General features: G+C 29.7%; 1 long non-coding RNA gene across 1 annotated transcript; it reads right to left on the bottom strand.

The window, feature by feature from the left end:
* Positions 1-844: 844 nt before the first annotated feature.
* Positions 845-3,981, bottom strand: LOC131623781 (uncharacterized). Its single transcript, XR_009290300.1, has 4 exons — positions 3,844-3,981; positions 3,544-3,658; positions 3,351-3,423; positions 845-1,336 (listed from the first exon to the last, which is right to left on the bottom strand). It is a non-coding gene; the product is annotated as an uncharacterized LOC131623781 (long non-coding RNA).
* Between the last annotated feature and the right edge of the window lie 3,878 nt (positions 3,982-7,859).

Below are 7,859 nucleotides of genomic sequence, written 5' to 3' on the forward strand. Positions count from 1 at the left end.
ATATCATTTTATTAATTCTCCATATTTTAATCCAAACAATAAATTTTGATCTAGTCATTTTAAATTCCTTAAAAAAAATTACTTTTCCAAACTAAAATGCGTCATCCAAACCCCTCTCTTAAGTTAATGTTAAAATTTAGTTGAAAATATAGTAGATTTTGATACATTCAAATAACGATACTTTAGTTGAGTAATCTTTTGGGGATATGACAAAACCACGTCCTTTACTTAGCTTCCGCATTGTTATGTTTATTCCTATATCTACAATACAAAGCAATATCAATATAAACGATCAATCACTTAAAACAAAAGTTGAAATCACAAAGAAAATTCAATTCACCAATTACCACATGGAATTCTTAGAGGTGAATAGGTTCAGAATACAACAGTTAAATACACATAAATAACACTATGGCTTCAATACAATACAATTTCATCGGTGAAATTCAACTCCTTGTAGTATATGAGGGAGAAAACTCAATTTCAATGAAAACTTGAGAGAGTACATCATTAAATGCAATATACAGGGAACATTGGGAACTTATAGGAGGATATTTGGATGGTCTAGAATTAGTTGCACCCATACTAAACCAAGAAGAACGCCATTATTACCTTTGAGGATCTTACAATATTTTTGGTTCACATACTCTTTCCTACTATTAAAAATACACTCTTAATTTAATTGTCAAATTATGTTGGAATAATATGATAAGGAATTACAGACACTCAAAACACTTGAGACTTGTCTTTCATGAGAAATTTTAGTGTAACTCGAACGCAATCATCAATCAATAAATGAAACATAATACTTTGACACAAAACTAATACACATAAATAACACCAACAAACTTACAATAATCACAAGGTTTCTTGCGCGTCACTATTTTGTTTCAATCACCAACAAGGGCAGTAATAGACAAATATCTTTTCACCAATAAGATCAACCTCGCTACATGTACTATTTATACATCCCTTCAGACATGCACCGAAATATGTTGAATGACTAAAGAGAACGACTCTATGATATGGAGTACATTGCAAAATTGGACTACTATTTTTTTTCTGTAGGCAAGATTTCATTGATGAAAGAGAACCCAAGTTCTCAACCGAACTTACAAAAGAGGGGCGGGAAAACAAAACACCCCGAAGAAAAATTATCCACCAATTGAGACTTGCGATAAAAATAGCATAGGGTCTTTGCTAAAATTATAAAAGTTACAATTGGTTTGACTAATTTTTCCTATGACTAACCATCTCCAAGCCAAGATCTTAAAACACCACACGATATCGTTGACATTCCACGCATTGTTGGACTACTATGTTGAAACCTCCGATCCTGCTATTAAAAAATTAATAATCATGTTCAAAGTCCCATGCTAATGTAGCTACCTTTTGTGGAGGAGTGAATCGACAACAGTCACAGTGACAAGCTCCTTATTTCCATATATGTGTCTATTCATATAACACCATTGTAATATTGTGATACCTCTAATGAATAATTAATAAAGTTCAACAATTGCTATAATTTTATATAAGCCACACATTCCAATGCTAGTATTATCCTATATTCCAAAAAAGAAAGAACTATGATATTAAGACGGTATAATTTCAACATAAACAAAACAAATAGGAAAATCCTTCAGTTCCTTTTTAACAATTCTTCAATCACCAGTTCAAAAAACTAATATTTGTTAATCACAAAAAGAAAGAACAAAACAGCATACCAAATTTTTTACCAACAAGTTGTTGTATCTCCAATTTGTGTAAAATTGAAATGTAGGAGGCACTTTAGAAGATGGTTTAAAGTTTCAAACACGAGTTCAAAAAAGAGAATTAGAATTGAGGAAACTACAAAATTCGGAAACTAATTTTTTTTTATGAATTATAAATTAATTTAATTTTTCAGTTGCATTGTCCATGTTGTCATCAGTCTGTGCTATGTTATCCCTTCCTTGGGCATTATCCTAATTTTGCTTGATTGTCGGGTCTATCAACAATCATTCTTTATTAAATGAATACTTATTACACCTCTGATCTTATTTTAATTTGTTGTGCTAATAAAAACCACAATTACATTAGTGTTTTAAGAGAGCATCTTTCTAGCTCTAAAGTGAATATTTATAAAAAAAGTTTAATATTTTAATTACTTTGGATTCATCAGGGAGCATCTTGGTAGATCCAAAGCAATTATCGTATTTAATTTTTTTTTCTATAAATCTTTAATTTAGAGCTACTAAGTTTAATGTGGGTTTCATTAATATAACAAATGAAGACAAGATTAAATGTGTTATAAGTAACCATTGAAAAAAGGAAGGATGGTTGATGATCCAACAAACTAACCAAGTTGGGCTAAAGTCCAAGGCAGGGACAAAAAAGCTTAGGTAGATGCAAACATGATCCATGCCAATGAAAATAAAATTACTTTATAATATATAATAAAATATTATATAAACAAATGGTAATTTTCCATTATTTAACTTTTCAGTATTACTGTTATTTTTTTACAAAGTCAAACAATAATTTTATTATACTTGCTTTTGTTGATTAAGGCTTTTGTAAACTTATTTTTATACAACTGAAAATTTTCTATACAGGCCATTGATATTTTCTTAAATCTTGATAAATCGTTATGCGTTAAAAACAAATCAATAAATAAGATAACCACTAATTAATAAGTGTACTCTTTAAAATCAACATGATATCCATTTATTATCAATCAATGGTAAACCATAATCATCTACCTATTAAAGAGAGTAACATGTTAGTGTTTAAACTTCGTATTATTTATTTGAACATTTTGCTTAAACATTTTTCTTGCACAGTACATTATGATTACAAGTCTCATTCACAATATTGAAACAAGCCGAAGATATATGTCCGAAGTTGGGACATCTAATAGTGTTAGGCAACTAAATTAAATTATAACCTATATGAATGACAAATTCACAGTAAGTCTAATTCTAATTTAGTCTAGTTCAATTTTCTACACGTGAGAATGTCTTTTTTTTATGAGAATGAAATGAATAATCACTGATTATTAAATTAAATATAAATGGTTGAGATTAAATAATCACTCTCATATAATTATTCATTGAATCATTAATAAATATAATGGTCAATAATTATTTCTTTCATTCTCATATAAATTGTATAGGGTTATAAATATTTTCTATTAATTTTAACGCAATCTCCAAAATTCATTTCCACATTTCTAGCCTAATTTCTATCCTATTAGATTTCATCTATATAAACCATGAGAGAGTTTGGAAATAATCCAGTATACATTTGATAAATAAAAAGTTCAAAAGAACATTAAAATACACAAAAAGTGGAAGCACGTAATGTAGTACCTATGTTTGAGTCATCCTCCACAATTGAATCACCACCATCTTCTAATAACGAATGTGCAATATATGTTCCTATCTGCAACAAATCAAGAAAGACATGATTTGAGTACTAATTAATGAAATTGAAGCTTACCCTTAAAAATCAAAATGATATAAAATGTGTTAAAACAATAAAACACAGCCATGTTAATAACACCTTGTAGAATGATCAAGAACCTCAAGCGTGGTAAGGATCAGAGGCACTCCATCTTCGAACCTCACATTCATTATAGTACCACTGATAAAATAAATATGTCCAATGGCACCATTACCTGTATGTTTATCAGTATCAATGACAAAACATTTTTAAGAGAAAAAGTTATTATATGTAAAACGGGAAGCTAATTAGGTCAAAAAATGAATCAAGAGCTTAGAAGCAATACAATATATAATCGATATAGAAAAAGTTCAAAAGAACATTAAAATACACAAAAATTGGAAACAAACAAATTAGTACCTATGTACGAGTCCTCCCCCACACTTGAATCACCATCATCTTCTAATAAGGAGAAAGGTTTAACATCATAAAATGTAAAGAATATGCAATATGTTAACCAAAAATAGGACCCTAGATAACAATTACCAAATAACACCACCACCCTGAACTAAATGTTGAGCAACATCCAACACAAGCCATGTATATATATAGAAAGAGATTATGAAGTATAGTTTCTTGCGTGTGAAAATAACTTTGACAAAGTTTTCTGTTCAACAAAATGACATATTTACTCTCAACCATAAGCTATGGCTAGTCTTACTTATTTATCTCCACGCAAAAAGGAAGAGATTTCTCCAATCCGTAGGAATTTTCTACTTAAAATTTTGAATTCTATAATATTATAAGTATAATTATATTTTAGTTTAAAAAATTAAAAAGTTTCAAAAACACATAAATTTAAACATTTCTTTGATTTATAATACTTTTAAATGATAATCATTGACCATTATATTAAATATAGATGGTGGAGATTAAATAAACATTCTCATATAATTATTCATTAAATTATTAATTAATAAATCTAATGGTCAATAATTATTCCTTTCATCCTCATATAAATTGTTTAGCATTATAAATCATGAAAGAGTTTGGAAATAATACAGTATACATTTGATAAACAAAATGTTCAAAAGAACATTAAAATACATAAAAATTAAAAGCAAGCAATGTAGTACCTACGTTTGAGTCATACTCCACAATTGAATCACCACCATGTTTTAATAACGAATGTACACTATATGTTCCTATCTACAACAAATCAAGAAAGACATGATTTGAGTACTAATTAATGAAATTGAAGCTTACCCTTAAAAATCAAAATGATATAAAATGTGTTAAAACAATAAAACACAACCATGTTAATAACATCTTGTAGAATGAGCTAGAACCTCAAGCGTGGTAAGGAAGGGAGGCACTCCATCTTCGAATCTCACACTCATTATAGCACCAATGATCAAACAAATATGGCACCATTACTTGTATGTTCATCAGTATCAAAGACAAAACATTTTTGAGAGAAAGAGTTGTTAGTTGAGTGATTGGATGGAGAAAGAAAGTTATTATATGTAAAATGGGAAGCTATTTGTGGGTGTGATTAATTTTTTTTGACAAATATAGGTTTGATTAGTTTGCTACACGCGAATATGGCGTTTTGAACCTATTGACTTTGACACAGTTTTATGTGCAACCACATTTACATTCTCCTCACTCTGGCTAATTTTCACTTATTTATCTCCATGCAAAAGGGAGAAATTTTCTACAATCCCTAAATTTTTTTACTTAAAACTCTTTTTTATTTTTATTTTTATTTTCATTAGGCTATTATTTTATTTAAATTGAATTCTAGAATATTATAAGTATAATTATATTTTTGTTTTAAAAAAGTTTTAAATAGGTCTCATAAAAAATTTATTTAAACATTCTTTTCTAAAATACTTTTAAATGGTAAAATTTCAAAAATATTTAAGTAAATACTACTTTATTAAATTCTCATAAAAAATTGTTTAAACTCTTCTCGTAAAAATATATAATTTCTATCTTTGTAAAATTTCAATATTACTCTTTTAAGAATTACTTTTAAAATATAAAATGAAAATTAAGGTTTTTTAAAATTAATAACAAACTGGTTTGGGTTTACGGCTTTACCGGTAAGATTATTTATGATAATATCTTTAATGTTGAGCTGATGACACTATATTATAATTTGAGTATGTCTTCAAAACTTGACATAAAAGATCTGAAGTGTTAATCTTGCATCAACTCTCCTTTCAAGTTTATCTCAAAGTCTGTAATGTTTAGCATAACTATATCGTGGTATATTAACATGTAATTTCTTCTCCCCTATCACCACATTATCCAAACGCCTCGCAAGCAGCCGCCCATCAACCACCTTCACAAATCTGGAGAAGCCAAATCGTTTACCAAATTTGTTTCTTCTAAGCGAAATTGCCACCTCAATCACATTCCCTATACACCCGAATAAAACGAACAAATCCTTTGCACTTGTAACTTCTGGAAATTCTAAAACATAATAGAAAGTCACCTGCTTGGGTTGAAGAGGCAAATTGTGTTTCCAGCCACCCAACGGAAAATAATCCCACCTCTACTTCTCCACCCCTGGCTGCCAAAATTGGGTGACTTTCCTCCAACCATTCTCCTGCAAAACATACCTCCGATCTCTCATACTATGATAAAATAAGAAGAAACCCTCACCCCTTGAAGAAGGAGATTTGAGCGAAAATCCAAGAAAACCCTACAAATACAAACAGAGAAGATCGAACAAGGCCCAGCGAAAACCCCCGAGCTACAAGAAGACCGCGCTGAGAACAACAACCGCCGAAACCTAAAAGCCCTAAATCGATATCAGACAGTACCTTCTAAACAAGGTCCATGGGCCCTAAAGCCAGGAGTTTAAACCGAAATTGAGAAAGTGCACGATATCTTTCTAGGAGCTCTTCAAGTTCCACCGAGAAAACACAGACACTCGCGCGGCAGATCACCGGAAGTCTACCGGGAGACGCCCTTCTGAAATCGCATTGTACGGAGTACTATACTATTTGCTAAAAAAAATTTCATATCCCCAATATTAGTTAATTCTAAAAATCATAAATTATCACCCATCAAAGAATTAAAAAATCTAAATTATTTTGATGCTTAGTGTCATGTTTTTTGTGAATCAATTGTAAATTGGTGCAAACCTCTATTTTTTCATGAAATACAATATATGCATTGTTTATAAATGTTGACTTGAATTATAGACATGTGATAACCTTTTCATAAATTAGTTGGGCAGTTTTTGTTTGGTTTTGTTACAAATTTAGGTTTTTCCACAACCTAACAAGTTGAAACAATAGCTACCATATATTACGGAGAGATTCCTCAAATGTTTGGTAGATATTCTCTTTGCCATAAGTTTGAATCCCTTTTGAGGTGCTTCAGCTCCCCAATCTTCAAATTTTCTCACATTTCCTACTTCTAAAATCTCTAATACCTTTTTCTTGTGCTTCCTATTTAATCGGAACGGTGATGGTTAGCTAGTAATATGGTTTTTCCATCCCCGATTTCTCCATCCCCACTTTTCTCATCATTAACAATTTAGGGAAGCTGCTTGCATTTTTGTGTGATCATTGACAAAAGAATGTTTCTCAGTTTATCCCTTTCACTAGAACCCTATCTATCATCTACATCTTTTTTGTGGATCTACGTGTTGCAAGTATAATCAACAATTTATCCAAGATGGAAAAACTTATGGATTGCAAGATACAAGTCAATTAGTAACTATTAAGTTTTGATGATGATATGGTATTTGTAACGCCCCATTTTTATCGTATTTATTTTTATAATTAAAAATCTATGATAATTAAAAATATGTGATAGTTAAAAATATGGTCTTTATATTTAAAAAATTAAAAATAATAACTAAAATATAAATTAGTGTCGGCCTGTCATAAAACTAAAATAAATTAAAATGAGCGCCAAACAAAAAAATAAGTGGGAAACTAAAAAAGTAAATAATATAAATAATAATTAATTGAATGTAGCGTCGGTTGGGCTGACACTAAAACAAAAATATAAATCAAAATACGTTTAATTCCAAACGAAAAAAAACAGGGAAATTAAGTAAATTAATAAATAATTCAGAAAACTAAACGTTTAAAAATTAGCGTCGGCCCAGCCGACACTTTGATTCAAAAAATAATAAAATTTATATCAAAATTCAGTCAATTTAAACTTAGCGGCGGTGTCATCATGTCTAGTTGCTCAAGAAAAATAATAATAAAACGAGCACCATATAGCGTCGGAGTCGAATAGTAGAGCATTGTATGTTACAACGTTTATTTTAATAAAGTTATAATTAAGTTCAACGAAGTGGAAATATGTGGAATCAAAGATGCACTATGCAAAAATGGTTCAGTGAAGTCTTCTATTATGTTGCTTATCACATTGATAAAGAAAGGAATAAAGAAAATGTGATC

This window comes from Vicia villosa, unplaced genomic scaffold, assembly GCF_029867415.1.
Source record: "Vicia villosa cultivar HV-30 ecotype Madison, WI unplaced genomic scaffold, Vvil1.0 ctg.000078F_1_1_1, whole genome shotgun sequence".
Lineage (NCBI taxonomy): Eukaryota > Viridiplantae > Streptophyta > Magnoliopsida > Fabales > Fabaceae > Vicia > Vicia villosa.